Genomic DNA, 22,844 nt, shown 5'->3' with positions numbered 1-22,844 from the left:
GTTGCTTCTTGACTTGCATATGGGTTTCTCAGGAGTCAGGTAAGGTGATCTGGTATTCCCATCTCTTGAAGAATTTTCAACAATTTGTCATAATCCACACAAAGGCTTTAGTGTAGTCAATGATGCAGAAGTATATATTTTTCTGAAATTCTCTTGCTTTTTCTATGATCTAATGGATGTTAGTAATTTGATCTTGGGTTCCTCTGCCTTTTCTAAATCCAGATTGAACATCTGGACATTCTCGGTTCACATACTGTTGAAGCCTAGCTTGAAGGATTTTGAGAATTACTTTGCTAACCTGTGTGAAATGAGTGCAATTGTGTGATAGTTTGAAAATTTTTTGGCATTGCCTTTCTTTGGGATTGGAACAAAAACTAACCTTTTCTAGTCCTGCAGTGATTGCTGAGTTCTCCAAATTTGCTGCAATATTGAGTGCAGCACCTTAGAAACATCATCTTTTAGGATTTGAAATAGCTCAGCTGGAATTCCATCACCTCCACTAGCTTTGTTCGTAGTGATACTTCCTAAGGCCCTCTTGACTTCACACTACAAGATGTCTGGCTCTAGGTGATTGATTACATCATTGTTGTTATCCTGGTCATTAAGATCTTTTTTGTATAGTTCTTCTGTGCTACCTCTTCTTAACCTCTTCTGCTTCTGTTAGGTCCGTACTGTTTCTGTCCTTTATTGAGCCCATGTTTGCATGAAATGTTCCCTTGGCATCTCTAGTTTTCTTGAAGAGATCTCTAGTCTTTCCCTTTGCACATTCAGGTGCTGTATCTTCTCCACAGAATTGTTTGTGATAGTGGTGTCTTCATTGTGGAGTTTCTCTTTCATCATTTACAAAACTAACTTCTCTGACTACTCAGTGCTCTTTGCCTTAGATTCATCTTTTTCTGAAATTAATCTGTAAGTTATTTCATCAAAAAAATCTTTGGGAAAAATGGGGGAAGTTCCCTGAGAGCTTGTTGAGGGTCTTTTTCTGTTTCCTCCCCTAGCTTCTTTGACTTCATCCATAAGTTTCAGTATCTGGATTCATACCCAGTTGCAGCCTTGGCCATATTGCATCTCTGATAGCTGTGCTTTCCAGAATGAATATAGCATATGGAGCCAGGAAAGAGTAATGACTCTAGTACCTCAAAGACAGAGCCCAAGAAAGAGGGATTGTGGTCTGAACTAAAGACATACCTTGTTTTTTGGTTGGTGGCTCTAGATCTGGGTTTCTCTAAGGGTATGTTAGGAATAGGTATAAGAGCTTTTACAGCCAGAGGCTATTCTGATTGTTTGGTGCTGATGCTCTTTGGCTGTTAAAAATGTTTAATATTATCCTGCTATCATTACGGTATTCTGTTTTTTAGATTGAAGCGTGAGTTTGCTGCCCAGTGTATTTCAACCCAACATTACCTGCGTTGCATTAATACTCACAGATGACATTTCACTGATCACTATCCTTTAGTTCCTCCAGGGTCATGACCTTGCATGTTTGATGTGATGTCGGAGGTCTTACTCTTCTTGATCTTTCCACTTCATCAGGTGTGATTACCAGATGGGTGACACAACTCAGAAGTCTCAAAACAGTCATGTTCAATATGAATCTTCTTTCCCTTCTGTTGTATTCCCCCAAATTGCTTGAAAAGAGCCTTTTTTATTTCGGAGGGAATTTTGTGTGTGGTCAGTGCGTCTCTAAAAGTTGTTCAATTTTACTGCAGAGCTTTTCATTACTAGGGGTAAGGTCAAACGTGGGATATGATTTCTTAGGAAGGAGAAACCTCTGAGTTTTATACACCAAAAGGTTGTTATCCTTACCCTCTGGATTCCTGAGGACTTTGCTGCTGCCTCCTGAGCAAGTCTGTATTCAGGGACGGTGACTGTGCTGCCGCAGGCCTGGCTGGGCTTTGGCTGACAGAATTTGCTCGGTCATGTTGTGCTGCTGTTCAGTGCCCTGGATACTGAGTTATGTTTGGCCTCTGCCTTCAATGGGTTGTCTTGGAATTGTTCAACCAGAGTTTGACATAAGTGGGTTGTGTACTTACTGGGTTGTACTGAACAGTGTAGTGGTGGTGGTAGTGATGGTATTATAACTCATATCATTTCTTGAAAGCTAATTAGGTGCCAGGCTGTTCTAACTGCTTTACATGCACAATTCTAAGTGCTTTATATGTAAGTCTTAAGTCCTATTGTTGAGTCCATTTTACAAAAGAGGAAACTGAGGCACAGAGGACATACTGGTTTATGAGAGAGCAGGATTTGAACACAGAAAGTCTGGGCTCTTGACCAAAATGATGTATTGTCTTTATAATAATTAACCTATAGCATCCTTCTGTTTGCTTAAACTTTTAGGTGAGTTGTAGAGTATTTTATATGAATTTTCATGTGAATTATAGTTGTCAAAATAGAAGAATTATTTAAAAGGACTGATTAAGAAGAACAGGTTTATAGTTGAATGCGTAAAGTCACCAAAGTATAAACATCTGAAAGGCTGAAGTCTTATATTATTATTATAACCCGTATTGATATAGATTTTAGTAAAGTATGTACACAACAGTTTTATATTGGGTTTAAAAGAGGATATAAAGATGAAAATTGAAAATTAATTTCTAAATGGAAACTTAAAAGTGCTAAACCTATAGACAGTACCATGAAGTGTAATCAGGAAAAAGAAGTAGGAGAAACTTAGTGGAATTTATTAAGTATAATGAAAAGCAAATATAGAACATGGAAACCCACTCCACTACTCTTGCCTGGAAAATCCCATGGATGGAGGACCCTGATAGGCAGCAGTCTATGGGGTTGCTACGAGTCGGACACGACTGAAGCGACTTAGGAACAGCAGCAGCAGTATTCTGGGAGCTATTTCTTTAAAGCAAAAATATCTGTCTATTCCACAGAGAAAAAATCATTCAGGGACCAGTATTCAATGCAGTGTGTGATGTTTTGCACAATTACCTTTCATCTGAGTGGTCCCCATAGGTCCAGCCTAAGCATCACCATCAGGAATGAAGTGGTCCTTTTGGAGCAATGTCTTGGGTGAATGTGAGGTGAAAGGAGATACAAAGAGCATCCATCACCTTCCCCTAGACTGGCTGTGCCACATTTCCCACTGGGAACAGACGTCAGGCTTTTCTACTGCACCTGTGTGAACAAATAGCAATGCCCACCAGTGGTTTGATCTTGATTGTGAAGCTTCTTGCTGCATCTGTGGAGATCATGTGGAACTCTAAAAATGATATGTTACACTTCCTTTCGGGAATTCTATTCCCAGAATAGTACAGTTCTTTGAAATCCTCATTTACATTCCCTGCATGGTTTGCAGAAGGTGAGAATGCTCACACCTGCTTTGCAAATTGATAAACTATGCCCTACATTCATAACAGGTGGTTTGCTTGAAGTCAGGTAGTGAGTCGGCAGTGGGACTTCCAACAGAATCCAGTTTTTCTGTCACCTGCTGACTCTCTGGAGATCTCCCAGCTCCCTCTTCATGTTAGGCAATTGGGGAAAAAAGTCTCAGTAGTAGGGAGAGATTGCCGGTTTTATCAGTCTGAGGGCATTGCCTTTCTGTGTGTGTATGTGTGTGTACACATCGGTGTATTTGTGTGTGTTTCTGTGTTTGCTCATGTTTTATGAAACATTTTTGCCAAGCGGTATCTTCTTCCCACTTCCCAGATGGTAGTTCTGATTTTTTTTTTTTTGTTTTGGAAATTGCTCACAAATCAGAAGGCTTCATTTGCCAGTTGACAGATTTTAACAACAGCTGGTAGGTGACCACCCTCCACCACCCGTTCCTCCCACTCTCTTCCTCGGCTGGGCATCAACAGACAGTGCCGGAAAGCTTGGGGAGGCTTAGCTCTGTGAGGGAGGTTTGACCATTATTGGAAAGAATCAATACAAAACCAAATTGAAACGTGTCTTTCTGCTTAGATGAAAGCCGTTCTTACATATCTTTCTCTGACTCCTTTTTTCCCATCAGTTCCTTTTCAGTAGAATGGTACCTTTGCCATATTTATTGTGCTGTGAGGGGAAGAAGTTACTTTTGAAAGTGCTATAATAGAGCTTGTTGAATGGGATATTGAAAATTCAACCCAAAAGAGATGAATCCGTTGAGTAGAAATCATTTTGAAATGTCTTTGAATGACAAATTGTACTGAGACAAGTGTGGCCTTGATTGACTTTAATTGGTTGGAAAATACTGAGTAAAAGATCCATGGAGGCCAGCCCCACACCAGCCCAAATCGCATCTAGTTTTGTGCTGTAAATTTTGCTTATTGCTCTCACTTTCTCTCTCACATAGTTAGCATTGAATTACCTGTTTCACTTCCTTGCCAGGAGCAGAATGTAGCTTTCATCAGTCTGCAGCATCGTTGTAGAGATTTTCATTTGCTATATGTTATTCAAATTCAAAGGTGGTTTTAACCTTTCTGTCTGTTAGTGAATAGAGTGTGTTATCATTGATTGAAGACAAGCATAAATGCAATAAAATGGATTTCCAGACAGTGGCCTTTTGTATTCATCAAGTGAAAAGCTGCAAAGGAAGAAAATTGAGGTCGTAATGTATCTGTTGCATTTGATTATTAGTAAACATCAGAGATGTCATATCATTTAATTCAAGTTGAAGAACATGAACTTTGGAAACAAACTGCCTGTGATTAAAGCGTAGGTGACTTTGGGCATGTTATGTTACATTCTCCGTGCCTCAGTTTCCTTATCTATAAAATGGGGAGAAACAATAATACCTGTCTCATAGAATTGTTGTGAAGATTACATGAGATATTGAAAAGCACACAAGCTACATAGAAGAGATTTTCTTGAACTATTAAAATCTACTTTGTTTATTATTTTGAATGTTGGCTGTAAAGTTTCTTTGAAAATATTTGCAGCACATTAAAGGATAAAAGGTCACAATGCACAAATAACTGTAGCCTCTTGATATTAAACATGATGATGTCCTCAAAACTAACTCCTATTTGGTTGAGTTCAGAGAAAGACTTACAATCTGGGTTTCAAATGAGCTAAACTGCATTAATTTGCAGGTCTATTCACATTTAGCACAAACACTATAGTTAGAAAAACACCGTGAAGCTATTCAGAAATGGAGATGATGTTCACAGTATATTTCAAAGGTGGAAAAAAATAGTTCAACCTCATTTGAAAGGCAAATAGTTACTAATCTACGCGAAGGGTAGCTGAACTTTGGGACATCTTGTAAATTCTACCGATCGTGAAAACAAGAAAGGCAAATGTAAGCCTGTAAGTGATAGTGTTTTAGGACTGAAAATAATTTAGAAATCAGAGTCCCTGCATGTTACGGTCCGGGAAGCTGGGACCTGGAGGATACAGTGAACTTGCTCATCACACAAGTAGGTGATGATGGGGAACCTGCATCGTGACTCAGGCAGTGACTTGATAGCAAACTCACCTCCCTGGGTAAATTAGGAAATCGGGATCAAGTGGTGACTCTAACTCAGTAATGCTTGATACCAAGGATCTAGGCCTTGTACTGAAGGTAAGAGTGGATGGTGTCTGTGTGTGTGAGTTTGGCCAAAGAAGAAGGCTTTAGATTTATCTGGTATTGGAAGGCTCACCTCCCTGGGTAAATTAGGAAATCTGGACATGAGAAAGGGCCTATTCAGGAAAGATGGACTTCATCTGCAAGAGGCTGCAGATACTAAAATTCTAAAAAATTGCAGCAGCACAATTTTCAGACTATAAATTTGGAAGGGAATTTTATGGAGTTCAGAATAGCAGGTGAATTACTTTGACAATGGCTAGAGAGGTTAGGAGGGAATTCAGTAGCAGAGATGAATGAAACAGGAATCCTGAGATAAATGACCCAATAAGTTGAAAGAAAGAGAAACATGGAAAGTGGAAGGAAAGTCAGATTATAAAAGAAAGATGGTAGAATCCTAAAAATAAAGAAGGTAGGTGAATGTTGGAATTATTGTCAGCAACTGAATATCTTAATAAAATTTGAAATGTCAGAAACGTAGGATTATTTGAAGATAACTTTTTTATAATTTTCTTCACTATGGAAAAGCCACTTAGTATTTTTGGTTTTAATTTCTTTCCTTGTGTGATCAGAATTAAAATAGCATACTCTCCTAATACTATTTTAGGGTAATGATACTGAATAATGACAATGTCTATTACCTCTAAATGCCTGGTAAATTTTGCAGACAAAAGTATCATTAACAAGTTTTGAAAATCTGATTAAACATAATATTGGTAGATTGGGGAGGTTCCAAATTTAGTTAAGAAAAAACTCATTAAGGTACATTTAACAAAATTTTAGAACACTAATTAAGGAAGCGTTAAAGTAGGAGTGGTTAATGTTTTCTTTTCCCCAGGAATAGAGTATTTTGGTAAACAGATTTTTTCCCAGCCCATTTGTCTAGTGAAAATGTCATTACCATGTATGAAATAAATTTTTACCCCTCATTATTTTGGGTACCCTCATCAGATTTTGTTTATTTTTTAATTCTGTAGTTTTAGAAATACATCAGCTGTAAATGCACAGGTAGGTCATACTCCAAATGGACAAGCAACAAGGACCTGCTGCGTGACACATGGAACTCTGCTCAGTGTTACATGGCAGCTTGGGTGGAAGGGGGATTTAGGGGAGAATGGATGCATTTATATGTATGGCTGAATCCTTTCACTGTTTGCCTGAAACTATCACAAGATTATTTACAATATTGTTGTTGTTCAATTACTCAGTCATGTCCGACTCTTGGCAACTGCATGAACTGCAGCACGGCAGGCTTTCCTGTCCTTCACTATCTCCCGGAGTTTGCTCAAACTCATGTTCACTGAGTCAGTGATGCCATCCAACTATCTCATTCTCTGTCACCCCCTTCTCCTCTTGTCTTCAATCTTTCCCAGCATTAGGGTCTTTTCCAATGAATGGACTCTTCACATTAAGTGGCCAAAGTATTGGAGCTTCAGCTTCAGCATCAGTCCTTCCAGTGAATATTCAGGCTTGATTTCCTTTAGGATAGACTGGATCGATCTCCTTGCTGTCCAAGGGACTCTCAAGCATCTTCTCCAGCACCACAATTCAAAGCTGTTTTAAATAAGCCTCAAAACCCTTACCCCTCACTCTGAAATAAAAACTGTCAATTTTTTGTCTGTCAACACAGTCATCTTCCAGAAAATGACAAAAGCTTTACTGTCAAGGGTGAACTTGACTGAACATTGTACCTGCAGACCATAGTTTTCTTAGAATGTCTTGTATCTTTTGTGGCTATGACAGGCGCAGTGTCTTTTTTTTAAAGTGACCTCACGTTTCCATATGCCTATCTATTGTCCTGGACGAGATGGGTAATTTTTGAGTGCTGTGCTAAATTGCTTCAGTTGTGTCTGACTCTTTGTGACCCTATGGACTATAGCCTGCCAGGTTCCTCTGTCCATGCAATTCTTCAGGCAAGAATACTGGAATGGGTTGTCATTCCACTCTCCAGAGAATCTTCCCGACCCAGGGATCTAACCTATATCTCTTATGTCTCCTGCATTGGCAGGCAGGTTCTTTACCTCTAGCACCACCTGGGAAGCCCTGAAAGTGAAAAGTGAAAGTCGCTCAGTCATGTCTGACTCTTTGTGATCCCATGGACTATACAGTCCATGGAATTCTCTAGGCCAGAACACTGGAGTGGATTGCCTTTCCCTTCTCCAGGGGATCTTCCCAATCCAGGTATTGAACCCAGGTCTCCTGCATTGCAAGCAGATACTTTACCAGTTGAGCCACAAGGGAAGCCCTGTGGAGGGTCAAATCTTGCCCCTAGGGTGTTGTTAGGGTCAGATTCCAACCTTCAGGTTATTTGACACGTTGATGGAAATGGTTGCCCCCTTAACTTCAACCTGCATCATGATCACTTTTAGTGTTTGTTCTAGAACTCAGGGTGAAGTAGTTCCAAGGACACATAGCTCAATTGTTTAACATCTTATTTTTGACAATACACCTTGTTTCTATTTGTGCTTGTATATTGCTTTGATTTGTACTTTGAATTATTTGGTCAGAATTATATGATTCTGTTCATCTCTTTATTGTATTACAATAGCTCTTAACAACACTGAATCCATTGAATTAAGGGGGTAAAAAATGAAGATAAAAAAGCAGGGTAGGTTGAGCTATTTCAAATCCTGAAAGATGATGCTGTGAAAGTGCTGCACTCAATATGCCAGCAAATTTGGAAAACTTAGCAGGGGCCACAGGACTGGAAAAGGTCCGTTTTCATTCCAATCCCAAAGAAAGGCAATGCCAAAGAATGCTCAAACTACTGCACAATTGCACTCATCTCACACGCTAGTAAAGTAATGCTCAAAATTCTCCAAGCCAGGCTTCAGTAATACATGAACCATGAGCTTCCAGATGTTCAAGCTGGTTTTAGAAAAGGCAGAGGAACCAGAGATCAAATTGCCAACATCCGCTGGATCATGGAAAAAGCAAGAGAGTTCCAGAAAAACATCTATTTCTGTTTCATTGACTATGCCAAAGCCTTTGACTGTGTGAATCAAAATAAACTGTGGAAAATTCTGAAAGAGATGGGAATACCAGACCACCTGACCTGCCTCTTGAGAAACCTATATGCAGGTCAGGAAGCAACAGTTAGGACTGGACATGGAACAGTCTGGTTCCAAATAAGAAAAGGAGTATGTCAAAGCTGTGTATTGTCACCCTGCTTATTTAACTTATATGCAGAGTACATCATGAGAAATGCTGGGCTGGATGAAGCACAAGCTGGAATCAAGATTGCCGGGAGAAATATCAATAACCTCAGATATGCAGATGATGCTACCCTTATGGCAGAAAGTGAAGAAGAACTAAAGAGCCTCTTGATGAAAGTGAAAGAGGAGAGTGAAAAAGTTGGCTTAAAGCTTAACATTCAGAAAACTAAGATCATGGAATCTGGTCTCATCACTTCATGGGAAATAGATGGGAAACAGTGTCAGACTTTATTTTTTTGGGCTCTAAAATCACTACAGATGGTGACTGCAGCCATGAAATTAAAAGACGCCTACTCCTTGGAAGGAAAGTTATGACCAACCTAGATAGCATATTAAAAAGCAGAGATATTACTTTGCCAACAAAGGTCCGTCTAGTCAAAACTATGGTTTTTCCAGTGGTCACGTATGGATGTGAGAGTTGGACTGTGAAGAAAGCTGAGCCCTGAAAAATTGATGCTTTTGAACTGTGGTGTTGGAGAAGGCTCTTGAGTCCCTTAGACTGCAAGAAGATCCAAGCAGTTCATCCTAAAGGAGATCAGTCCAGGGGTTCATTAGAAGGACTGATGCTGAAGCTGAAACTCCAGTACTTTGGCCACCTCATGTGAAGAGTTGACTCATTGGAAAAGACCCTGATGCTGGGAGGGATTGGGGGCAGGAGGAGAAGGGGACGACAGAGGATGACATGGCTGGATGGCATCACCAACTCGATGGACATGAGTTTGGGTAGACTCCAGGAGTTGGTGATGGACAGGGAGGCCTGGAGTGCTGTGATTCATGGGGTCACAGGGAGTTGGACATGACTGAGCGACTGAACTGACTGAGCTGAACTGAACCTCCCAGGATCACGTCTGGAGAATGGCTAGTATAATGACTCCCTTAGAGTCAGGAGGGAAAGCAAGCCTGACTGAGGTACCCAATCTATTCCCAGTTTGCTTAGTAGCTGGTGATTGGAAGACATTCTGCAACAGTTTAAAAAAAAAAAAAAGAAGAGTAGAATGTAGAATACAGGAATAAATTAATGAGGGAAAATGTGTTAAATTTTATTAAAGAGACAAGTAGATATTCACTTACAAGTTTAGCAAAAAGAAATTGAAATAGATTCATGGAAGCTAATTTTGATGAACAGTGGTTACTTTCCACCCCTGCTTACCAATGGGTTCTGTTCCAAGGGCGTCTTCATAAGCTACTTGGAATGTGAAAGGCTGTTTCCTGTTAAGAGTTGGGGCTGTCCTCCAGACCACATAAGCCCATTTAATATATGTATATCAGAAATACAAGATAAAGAGTTGAATAAATGCTAGTGAAATATATAACAACCGTTGGACACATCTGTGTTAAACACCCACTCTGTGCCTGATTATGGTGACAGGTACTTTTCTGTGCTTGATGCTTTGGGGGTTCCAATTCTTCCCACTGTGGTTGGATGTGGCTAATTAATTACTGCTTTCATTTAATAAATATTTATCGAGCAGCTGCTGTGGGCCTGATACTACACTAGCTTGGCTGTGAGGATGCAAAGAGAGGGACTCTGCTCCCGCTTTTAAAGAGCTCCCTCTCTAGAGGTGATGTGTACAAGTACATGGAGAATATTAAATTGTTTTGGTAAAATGTTTCGACTGGGATAAGCGCTGACAGGAGGAGGAGCAAGAATAAGGGAAAGAAACCCAAGCTCAGGTTTGTGTTTTGGAAAGGGGAGGGGAGAACAGATCCTGAAGAAGTTTAAGCATTTTGAAGAATGATGTTAAAATTAGGAGTTTGGGATTGACATACCCACTGCTATATATGAAATGAGCTTCCCTGGCAGCTCAGTGTAGAGAATCCACTTGTAATGCAAGAGACGTGGAGACATGGGTGCAATCCTTGGATCAGGAGGATCCCTTGATCTACAGGAGGAAATGGCAACCCACTCCAGTAATCTTGCCTGAAAAATCCTGTGGACAGAAGAGACTGTCAGGCTATAGTCCATGGGGTAGCAAAAGAGTCAGACAGGACTGAGAAACTAAACAAGAACAACAATATATGAACTAGATAACCAACAAGGACCTACTGTATAGCACAGGAAACTATACTCAGTATTTTGTAATAATCTATAAGGGAAAAGAATCTGAAAAGGAATATGTATAGATATATGGGCTCCCCAGGTGGCTCAGATGGTAAGGAATCTGCCTGCAATGCAGGAGACCAGGCTTTGATCCCCAGGTCAGGAAGATCCCCTGGAGAAGGACATGGCATCCCATTCCAGTATTCTTGCCTGGAGAATGCCATGGACAGAGGAGCCTGATGGGCTACAGTTCATGGGGCCACAAAAAGTTGGACACGACTGAATGACTAACACTTTCATATATATACACATATATATATTGTCATATATATGTATGACTGGATCATTTTGCTGTACACATGAAGCTAACACAACATTGTAAATCATCTTTACTCCAATAAAATATTGTGAATGGGAGTAGAGGGAGCAGAGGTCATTCTGTGCACAGAAACACGAGGATGTGAATAAAGGAGAAAGGTTGGGAGTAGGTGGGTGCAGGATGGCCATGGTGGGAGTTGTAGAAAGACCCTGGCCAGAGGCTGGTGTTGAATGCATGAGTGAAGAGCTCGGGAGGGAATGGAGGAGCTGCTTTTGCCGGTTGCCATTCTGGACGTGGCAGTTGAAGCTGTGGGTGGTCTGAGATTAGCAGGTCCAGCATGTGGACTGAGCCAAGTGCTCAAAGCAGAACCCTTCAGAGCACTGGCGCCAAGAGATGAGCAGGAAGGCTGCAGGGAAGCATGAGGCTGCCTTGCTGTGGAAGATCAGGGGAATAGCCTCCTCCGTGGTATCACATTTCATGTGTGGATCAATAGGTAGGACTCAAAAGCAGCAACCTCGGAGTGCATCATCAGCGGACAAGTCACTGCATTTCTTCAACATCTTTGCCTTTGAGCTGCAAGAGCAGGTCTCAGGTGCCCTGAAAACCCTGGTTTCCACATTAAGTGATTTTCAGCAGCATGGGCTTCTGACCCCTTCAGCTTAATTGTGGCAGGAACCCTGTTCACAAGGTCCTTCTACTTTTCTCATGTTTCAGTTCAGTTCAGTTGCTCAATTGTGTCCGACTCTTTGTGACCCCATGGACTGCAGCACGCCAGGCTTCCTTGTTCATCACCAACTCCAGGAGCTTGTTCAAACTCATGTCCATAGCGTCAGTGATGCCATACAACCATCTCATCCTCTGTCATCACCTTCTCCTCATGCCTTCAATCTTTCCCAGCATCAGGTCTTTTCCAAAGAGTCAGTTCTTTGCATCAGGTGGCCAAAGTATTGGAGTTTCAGCTTCAGCATCAGTCCTTCCAATGGATATTCAGGACTAATATCCTTTAAGATGAACTGGTTTGATCTTCTTGCAGTCCAAGGGACTCTCGAGAGTCTTCTCCAACACCACAGTTCTGGTTCATTCCTGGGTTTCGGTAGATAAGCACTTCTCATGTTTACCTTGTATGTTTATAGTTTCTTCAGTTACTCTGTGCTATCTCCAACCCCTAGAGTTATGTTTTATTCTAAAAATGGATTTCTTTAATATCTTAAAATATTTTAGAATATTTGATTCTTATATCTAAAAAAAATATTTCTCAATAAATCTTGTGGGGAAAAATTTTGCATAGCTTTTTAAACACCCACATATAATTTGGGATGTCTCTTCTAGAGATCAGACACATAAAATTAACTTTTATCTTAGATTGATATATGCAGTATTTATCCTTGATACAAGTGTACAAACCCTTATTTGGAATCTCCAAATCCAAGACCTTGAAAACAGGAATTTTTTCCAAATATCAGGGATGACTTGAACTGAGACGAGGTTATTTAGAACTTTCACTTATTTCTCTTAGAGTGAATATTTGCATGTTTTAATTATTAATGCATCTTATTATAAGATGTTGCCCCAGACCCTACTGGGGTGTTAAATAGATTATGATATGTGCACTGTTTTTTCCTTTTTAAAAATCCAAGAGAACCTGAATTCTGAAATCTAAGTGCCAAGTGTTCCAGCTGCATGCTTGGCAGTCTTTGAAGTTACTGACCCATCTAGGCTATTTCTGCTTTCTGAGATGAGCCCACTTTTTCTGCCTGCTTTCTGGCCCTCTGAAGGCTTTTGATATCATAGAAGAGAGTTAATGGGATTATAATTGCCAGGTGAGGGCTGGGTCTATTTTTGTTTGTCAACTGTGTCTGACATCATGCCCTGGGACTGGTATCTCATGCTGTTTATTAAGCAGATGGACTTTTTTTCTAAAGCATATTCTAAAATTATTTATTTATTTGTGACTGCACTGGGTCTTTGTTGCTGTGCCCAGGATTTCTCTAGTTGCAGCAAGTGGGGGCTAATCTCTAGTTTCAGTGCATGAGCTTCTCATTGTGATGACTTCTCTTGTTATAGAGCATAGACTCTAGAGTGTTCAGGCTTCAGTAGTTGCGGTGCGTGGGCTTAGATGCCCTGTGGCATGCAGGATCTTCGCAGACCAGAGATCAAACCCATGTTCCCTGAATTGGCAGGTGGATTCTTTAACTACTGGACCACCAGGGAAGTCCTAGCAGATGGACTTTTAAATAAGTGAATTCCTTTCCATTATCTTTCCTTTTCCTCTCCTGATTCCAGGCTTGCCTGTACCTCTGCTCTACAGTCTCTAAACAGAATGAAAGCTGTCTTTACAGGGCACAAGTTTGAATAGTAGCTTCATTCTGTAGGCAGTTCTGATCAGTGGATTTTGCTGTTTGAAGTGCATTTACAGATTCTGACCCTCATCAGGAAAGAGGGACATAAACAGTTAGTATCCTTGGCTTCGGATATAGGAGGGAAAAGTTGTCTTGGGACACGTACCTGAATTTTGACAATCCCAGCTACTGTGGATAAGCAGAAACTCTTTGGGTCCCACTTTGATTGTGTTTGTCCTTTATCATTTGAGGCCCAGCCTTTCTTTTTTCGTGGTTCCCTGGCACCTGGGGAAACACCTGTTATTTGCATATTGCTTTGTGTTTACCAAGTAGAATAATGTAATGGAAGGAATATGAACTTTGGAGTCAGACAAAGCCTACACATTACTTGATTTCTGTGGATCCCAGGAACTTCTTCTGTTGAGTAAGCATACAATGGCTACCTCTGAGGATATTACACAGTTTTAAATGGGATATTATATATTATATAATGAGTACATTGTTCAGTTCATTCACTCAGTTGTCTCTGACTCTTTGAGACCCCATGGATGGCAGTATGCCAGGCTTCCCTGTCCATCACCAACTCCCGGAGTTTACTCAAACTCATGTCCATTGAGTTGGTGATGCCATCCACCATTTCAACTTCTGTCATACCCTTCTCCTCTCGCCTTCAATCTTTCCCAGCATCAGGGTCTTTTCAAATGAGTCAGTTCTTCTTATCAGGTGGCCAAAGTATTGGAGTTTCAGCTTCGATATCAGTCCTTCCAATGAACATTCAGGACTGATTTCCTTTAGATGGACTGGTTGGATCTCCTTGCAGTCCAAGGGACTCTCAAGAGTCTTCTCCAACACCACAGTTAAAAAGCACCAATTCTTTGGCACTCAGCTTTCTTTCTAGTTCAACTCTCACATCCACACATGACTATTGGAAAAACCATAGCCTTGACTAGACAGACCTTTGTTGGCAAAGTAATGTCTCTGCTTTTTAATGTGCTGTCTAGGTTGGTCATAGCTTTTCTTCCAAGGAGTAAGCATCTTTTTATTTCATGGCTGCAGTGACAATCTGTAGTGATTTTGGAGCCCCCCAAAATAAAGGCTCCCACTGTTTCCACTGCTTTTCCATTTATTTGCCATGAAGTGATGGGACTGGATGCCATGATCCTAGTTTTCTGAATGTTGAGCTTTAAGCCAACTTTTTCACTCTCCTCTTTCACTTTCATCAAGAGGCTCTTTAATTCTTCTTCATTTTCTGCCATAAGGGTGGTGTCATCTGCATATCTGAGGTTATTGATATTTCTCCCAGCAATCTTGATTCCAGCTTGTGCTTCATCCAGCCCAGCGTTTCTCATGATGTACCCTGCATATAAGTTAAATAGGCATGGTGACAATATACAGCCTTGATGTACTCCTTTTCCTATTTGGAGCCAGTCTGTTGTTCCATGTCCAGTTCTAACTATTGCTTCCTGACCTGCATACAGATTTCTCAAGAGGCAGATCAGGTGGTCTGATATTCCCATCTCTTTCAGAATTTCCCACAGTTATTGTGATCCACACAGTCAAAAGCTTTGGCATAGTCAATAAAACAGAAATAGATGCTTTTCTGGAACTCTCTTGCTTTTTTGATGATCCAGCGAATGTTGGCAATTTGATCTCTGGTTCCTTTGCCTTTTCTAAAACCAGCTTGAACATCTGGAAATTCACGGTTCATGTATTGTTGAAGCCTGGCTTGGAGAATTTTGAGCATTACTTTGCTACTGTGTGAGATGAGTGCAATTGTGTGGTAGTTTAAGCATTCTTTGGCATTGCCTTTCTTTGGGATTGGAATGAAAATGGACCGTTTCCAGTCCTGTGCTGAGTTTTCCAGATTTGCTGGCATATTGAGTGCAGCACTTTCACAGCATCATCTTTTAGGATTTGAAACAGCTCAACTGGAATTCCATCACCTCCACTAGCTTTGTTCATAGTGATGCTTCCTAAGGCCCACTTGACTTCACATTCCAGGATGTCTGGCTCTAGGTGAGTGATCACACCATTGTGATTATCTGGGTTGTGAAGATCTTTTTTGTACAGTTCTTCTGTGTATTCTTGCCACCTCTTCTTAATATCTTCTGCTTATGTTAGGTCCATACCATTTCTGTCCTTTATTGAGCCTATCTTTGCATGAAATATTCCCTTGGTATCTCTAATTTTCTTGGGGAGATCTCTAGTCTTCCCTGTTCTGTTGTTTTCTGCTATTTCTTTGCATTGATCAGTGAGGAAGGCTTTCTTATCTTTCCTTGCTATTCTTTGGAACTCTGCATTCAAATGCGTATATCTTTCCTTTTGTCCTTTGTTTTTGTGGTTTAGTAAATTTTGCTTTTAGAGTCTTTTGCCTACAAATGATTTCTCTTGTTCCTCACCAAAACCTTAAAAAAGGGGAAGGCAGGGATCAGTATTTTCATATGAAGAACTGAAGCCTCAGAAAAGTCAAGTAACAAAGGACAAGTCACACAGCTAACATGTGGCAGGATCAAGGCTAAAACCTGTGTCTTTTGATTCTAAATTCTTTGGCTTTTCACTTTCTATCTTCATAAGTGAAGGAAAATATTTCTGAACATAAAGGGAATTTTGGATGGAGCTGAATTCAGTTCAGCCAGTGCTTTCAGGATGCTGACAGAGTCAAGGGCACCGAGCTCCATCTTGGGGCTGTAAAGGTCTATAGCGGACTCTGCTTCCAGAGAATCATGGTATTTAAGGTACAAAGCATGAGGTAGCTTTGTCAGTATGAAATAAATGCTGTGGAATCAGAGAGCAGTTGTGATATTTGGGGCCCTAGTTGTGGTATTTGTGGTATTTGGTTGTTTTAAACTGTGTTTGTGCTCAGATGCTCAGTGGTTTCTGACTCTTAAAGTATCACAAATTTCTTTTAAACTGAGAGAACCCTTAAAGGTTAGCTTACTCACATTAGCTGTGCTGTAAATGTGTTTGGGTTCAGCGGATACATCAGCTATGTGGGAGGAATCAAGGATATAATTCAGTTGGGGAAATAAGGCATAAGTGAATAAAATGTTAATAAAGATTTAAAAATAGCTAGTTAAGCTAGAAGACATGTCACAAAGCAGTACATACTTATTTGCTTAATGAATTATGTAGACAGCATTTCTTGTAGAAATTCAGAGAAGAGAGCGATATAAAGTTCCTTGGCCAAGATTTTATAATTCTGTATTGTCAGGGGAAAATCTAGAATAGAGATCTCTTCACTCTCACCTGTAATACTCTTTGCACTTGACTACACCAGTCAGAATCCTTTTGGGTGCAAGTGACAGAAATTTAATCAAAAGGGCCTTAAATGTGCATGCTCACATGCATGCACACACACACACACACGCACACACACACACACATACACACACACTAGAGTTTTTTAGTTCACAGAAATGAAAAGCCCAGTGAATTGTGCTTCCATATGGAAACGATTGGCTCCACTTCACAGGGGGTCTTAGTATTAAGAATCCAAAATTCTTGATTCTACTGTTTTTTGTGCTGGTTTTTTTCTCAGGCAGACTGTCTCCTAGGTGATGGCAGATACAGGCCTATATCCTACTACCTTAACCTCAGCTGCAGGAGTGTGTGTGTGTGTTTAGTGGCTCAGTTGTGTCCAACTCTTTGTGACCCCACAGACTGCAGCCCACCAGGCTCCTCTGTCCTTGGAATTTTTCAGACAAGAATGGAGTGGGTTGCCATTTCCTACTCCAGGGAATCTTCCCGACCCAGGGGTCGAACCTACCACTGTGCCACCTGGGAAGCTTTTTAAATATTTCCAGTAGAGTTCTAGGGCTTCTCTGGTGGCTCAGATGGTAAAGAATCTGCATGCAATGCAGGAGACCTAGATTCAATCCCTGGGTTGGGAAGATTCCTTGGAGAAGGGAATGGCTACCCACTCTAGTATTCTTGCCTAGATAATTCCATGGATAGAGGAACTGGGCAGGCTACAATGCATGGGGTCATAAAAAATTGGACATGATTGAGTGACTAATGCATACACACAGCAAAGTTCTGAGGTTGGCTCTCATTGCCAGTGTCTGAATTATTTGCCTACTCAAACCTCATGGAGGCATGTTTTCATAAAAGAAAACCAGATGTCTTTCTTGAGAGAGAAAGATTCTGAAAGGTCAAAATTAACATCTGTATATTGTAACACATATGTAAAACTTCAGTTCAGTCACTCAGTCGTGTCTGACTCTGTGACCCCAAGAATCATAGCACGCCAGGCCTCCCTGTCTATCACCAACTCCTGGAGTTCACTCAAACTCATGTCCGTTGAGTTGGTGATGCCATCCAGCCATCTCATCCTCTGTCGTCCCCTTCTCCTCCTGCCCCCAATCCCTCCCAGCATCAGGGTCTTTTCCAATGAGTCAACTCTTCGCATCAGGTGGCCAAAGTACTGGAGTTTCAGCTTTAGCATCAGCCCTTCTAAAGAACACCCAGGACTGATCTCCTTCAGAATGGACTGGTTGGATCTCCTTGCAGTCCAAGGGACTCTCAAGAGTCTTCTCCAACACCACAGTTCAAAAGCATCAGTTCTTTGGTGCTCAGCTTTCTCACAGTCCAACTCTCACATCCATATGTGACCACTGGAAAAACCATAGCCTTGACTAGACGGATCTTTGTTGGCAAAGTAATGTCTCTGCTTTTCAATATGCTATCTAGGTTGGTCACAACTTTCCTTCCAAGGAGTAAGTGTCTTTTAATTTCATGGCTGCAGTCACCATCTGCAGTGATTTTGGAGCCCAGAAAAATAAAGTCTGACACTGGTTCCACTGTTTCCCCATCTATTTCCCATGAAGTGATGGGACCGGATGCCATGATCTTCGTTTTCTGAATGTTGAGCTTTAAGCCAACTTTTTCACTCTCCACTTTCACTTTCATCAAGAGGCTTTTGAGTTCCTCTTCACTTTCTGCCATAAGGGTGGTGTCATCTGCATATCTGAGGTTATTAATATTTCTCCCGGAAATCTTGATTCCAGCTTGTATTTCTTCCAGCCCAGCATTTCTCATGATGTACTCTGCATATAAATTAAATAAGCAGGGTGACAATATACAGCCTTGACGTACTTTTCCTATTTGGAACCAGTCTGTTGTAAAACTTGGGACACTTAAAAAAATTTAAAAGTACCTAAGTCTTTGTGTATTTACCCACATAGTAATTTCAGGTGCTCTTCATTTCTTTGTGTAGATGCAGATTTATGTTTAGTATCATTTTTCTTCTGTTTGAAGGACTTTTTAACTTTTTTTTTTTGCCACTCAGATTCTTTCTGAAGTCTTTATTTTGCCTTGTATTTTGAAAGATATTTTCTCTTGGTCTAGAATACTGTCAGCTTTTTCTTCTAGCACTTTAAAAATATTTTTTCACTGTGAGATTTCACAATGAGAAGTCTCCTAACATTCTTGTCTACATTTCTCTGTTCATAGTGTCTTTTTTCCCCCTCTATTTAAAAAAAAATCAGTAGACTACTTTCCCAGAGCAGTTTTAGGTTTACAGAAAAATTGAGTAAAAAGTATGAAAAGTTCCCAAATACTCTCCTCCAGCCTTGTTTCTCCTGTTATTTATCTTAGATTGTTGTGGTACTTTCGTTATAATTGATGAAGCAGTATTGATACATTATTGTTGACTAGTTCAGAGTCTATATTAGGGTTCATTGTGTTGTTTGGTTTCTGACCATCTCCGACTGGTTTTTTGGAGAAGGCAATGGCAACCCACTCCAGTACTCTTGCCTGGAAAATCCCATGGACAGAGGAGCCTGGTAGGCTGCAGTCCATGGGGTCGCGAAGAGTCAGGCAGGACTGAGCGACTTCACTTTCACTTTTCACTTTCATGCATTGGAGAAGGAAATGGCAACCCACTCCAGTATTCTTGCCTGGAGAATTCCAGGGACAGAGGAGCCTAGTGGGCTGCTGTCTATGGGATTGAACAGAGTCGGGCACAACTGAAGCGACTTAGCAGACCAACTGGTTTTTAGCAATTTGGTTATGATTTGCCTTAGTGTAGTTTTCCCATATTTCTTGGACTTAGGATGTTTTCTACTTCTTGAATTGGTGGGTTTATAATTTGCATCAAATATGGAAAAGTTTGGCTGTGATTTCTTCACATATTTTTCCTGCTCCCCTCTCTCCTTCAGGGTCATCAATTATATATATTTTGCTAAGTCACTTCAGTCGTGTCCGACTCTGTGCGACCCCATAGACTGCAGCCCACCAGGCTCCCCCGTCCCTGGGATTCTCCAGGCAAGAACACTGGAGTGGGTTGCCATTTCCTTCTCCATGCATGAAGGTGAAAAGTGAAAATGAAGTCGCTCAGTCGTGTCCAACTCTTAGCGACCCCAATGACTGCAGCCCACCAGGCTCCTGCGTCCATGGGATTTTCCAGGCAAGAGTACTGGAGTGGGGTGCCATTGCCTTCTCTGATATATATTTTATGCTACCTCAAATTGTGCCACTGCTACTGAAGCTCTATTCGTCTTTGCCCAATGATTATATTTCTCAGTGTTTCATTTTGAATTGTTTTTACCGTTTTCAAGCTCACTACTCTTTTCTTCTTTATTGTCCAATTCTGTGATTAACCCCAATCAGTGTTAGTTTTTTCATTTTAGTGTAGTTCTCAGCTTCAAAATTTGCATTTGACTCTCTACTTATTGTGTTCGTAATTTCTTCTAACTTCTTGAATACATGGAATACAGTGATAGTCACTGTTTTAATGTCCTTGGCTAAGAATTGCCTATGTTTTCTATTATCTGTGTCATTTCTTATTCCATTTCAATTGATTGACTTTCCCCCTCATTACACACAATATCTTTCTGCTTCTTGGTGTGCCTAGAAAATTTTGATTGAATGTCATACATCATGAATTTTATCTTGTTGCATGTTGGATATAGAAATATTTATAAGCATTGCTCTGAGTTGTGGTTAAACAACTTGAAAACTGCTTGATCCTTTTAGGTCTTTGTTTTAAGCCTTTTTAGGAAGGACCTAAGTAATGTTTTATCTAGATTTAATTGTTCTTCCCCACTGAGCCAAAACCCTTCTCAGTGGTTTTCTCAATGCCACATCAATTATAAGATTTTCTACTCTAAACTAGTTGTCCAGAGCACTATTCTTGACTCTGTGTGAGTTCAAGGGACTGTTTCCTGACCAGTTTGAGTGGTTCTTTCCATAGTTTGCTCACTTACCAGTTTTCAGCTGAAAACTCAAGTATGGCAGATCTCTAGAGTTCTCTCTCTTTTTAGCTCTCCTCTTTAATACTGTTTCCTGAGCTTTCATAGTGTGGTCCCCTTGGCCTCTTAGCTTTATCATCTCAAATCAGGGAGACCACCAACCTTGCCTGGGTTCCCCTTCCCTAGACAATGGCTTCAAAACGTTCTCCGGGTAATCAGCTTGGACTATCATAGGACTAACTTGCTTATATCTCCTCTCTTAGGAATTGCTATTTTTTGTTGCCTTTGTTTAGTATCTTTCAAGCCATGGGTTATGTCCAGGATTTTAGTTGCTTCATGTGAGAGAGGAGACTTAGTATTTGTTTTTCTGTCTTGATCAGAGGCAGAGATCTCCTTAATGAACTCTTAATTTAAAATTGACCTCAATTTTTTTTTTTAACTTAGTTTGATCTTTTGGAATTTTATTTCTTGTTTTCCAAGTTTTTCATAGTCTCTGAAAGTTAAAGTATTAGTTGAGTCCAACTCTTTGCGACCCCATGGACTATAGCCCACCAGGCTCCTCTGTCCATGGAATTTTCTAGGCAAGAATACTGAAGTGGGTTGCCATTCCCTTCTCCTGGAGATATTTCTGACCCAGGGATGGAACCTGGATCTCCTGCATTGCAGGAGAATTCTTCACCATCTGAGCAACCTGGTATAGTCTCTAAGGAATGTTAAAGTTTATCTTTGAGTGTGATGAATGGTAGATTATCTATTTCAGGTTGACAATGTTTCTTTTTATTCCTAGTTTCTGAAGAGTTTTTTTTTTTTTTTTAATCTCAAAAACTCTTGAAAGTGTTGAAATTTATTTAATGATTTTATACATCTATTGAGATGATTATATTAGCATGATTATTTATACTTTAGAAAATTTCCAAGTATTTAAACATCTCTGAATTTTTATTTTCAGTGCATTTTAAAAAATACATTTAAATTTTGTTTGCTGCTCTTTAGGATGTTTATAACTAGGATCATCAGAGATTGAGTTACTATATAAATTACCTTCTTTAATTTCATAAATGATATGGGTTTTCCCTTCTAGAATAGCTTATATAAAAGAGCAAGTTACCTTCCTTTGAAGGCTAGAAAAAATCATATAAATCCATCTGGATGTGATATGTCCCTTTTGAATTGTTTTTCTACATTTTATTTTTTTTTGTGGTTATTGGTCTACGTGTTTTCTATTTTTTCTTTTCAAAAAAAAAATTAAATCTTTTTTCTCTTGTGATTTTTAAATTTCCACAGTGTCTATAGTTATATTTTTCTGAATCAACCTTGTCAATGGTTTATCTTTAAAAGATAGTTTTTATAATATCTTCTGTATTTTTTAGTGTTTTCTTTGTAGTTATATTTTTTTAATATTTGCTTTCTTCTTTTCTATTTCTTCTGTGTAGTTTGGTTTAATCTGTTGATCAATAATACCTTGAGTTGACATTTCTATCATATTAATTTTTTCATCTTTTTCTTGACTCATAATATATACTCTAAATTAATCCATAAATTTTCTTTAAGTACCACTTTAACTATATCCCACAAGTGTATGATATGTGATGTGTTCATTATTTTTTAGTTATTAATATTTTATCATTCCAATTAGGGTTTCTTTTTTTGACCCATCAATTATTTAAAATTGTGGTTTCTGGTTTCCAGAAGCATTTTTATAATTTAAAAAAGTCTTGTTTTATTTCTAACTGCATTGAAATTAAAATGTGTTCTAACTGTATTTTTGAAGCTTCTTTTGTGGCCTGATACATGGCTGATTTTTACAACTCTTCCACATATGCTTGCGATTACTGTATATTCTTAGATTGTTTTGCATTTCACCTCATGCTAGTTTAATGCCTCTTATGTATTATCTTCTGTGTGTTTGTGGGTGAGCTCATCTTCAGAAGGCATTTGCTTTTGAAAGTGGTGATGGATATAATCCCCTGTACTTTTGCTTATGGAAGTGAACAATTTTGTACTTGCCTCTGTTAGTATAAACTCTCTTGGATTTGCTTAGTAATTTCTTGCTTTCAGATTTCTGCCCTGCATTGATATTATACTTCTGTAAGAGGTAAAGACATGATGTTTTTATTTCTCACAGGATAATTTTTTTTCCATTCACAGCTCCAAACAAATAGCAAGCTTTCTTCCCACTTCTCTAAGTACAAACTGTTAGATGAAATTTTACTAGTCCTCTTTTAAAAGAAAGAGGC

The 22,844-nt window shown here is 39.7% G+C and overlaps 1 protein-coding gene and 1 non-coding gene across 4 annotated transcripts in view; both read left to right on the top strand.

The window, feature by feature from the left end:
* Positions 1-22,844, top strand: part of SYT16 (synaptotagmin 16) — a 296,976-nt gene that overhangs the window by 213,160 nt on the left and 60,972 nt on the right. The window lies entirely within an intron of this gene.
* Positions 9,549-9,688, top strand: LOC112577873. The gene has a single exon (XR_003102075.1). It is a non-coding gene; the product is annotated as a small nucleolar RNA SNORA7 (small nucleolar RNA).

Source organism: Bubalus bubalis, chromosome 11 (assembly GCF_019923935.1).
Source record: "Bubalus bubalis isolate 160015118507 breed Murrah chromosome 11, NDDB_SH_1, whole genome shotgun sequence".
Taxonomy (NCBI): Eukaryota; Metazoa; Chordata; class Mammalia; order Artiodactyla; family Bovidae; genus Bubalus; species Bubalus bubalis.
The sequence above is the reverse complement of the archived record's forward strand: the minus strand, read 5'-3'. Positions and strand labels throughout refer to the sequence as shown.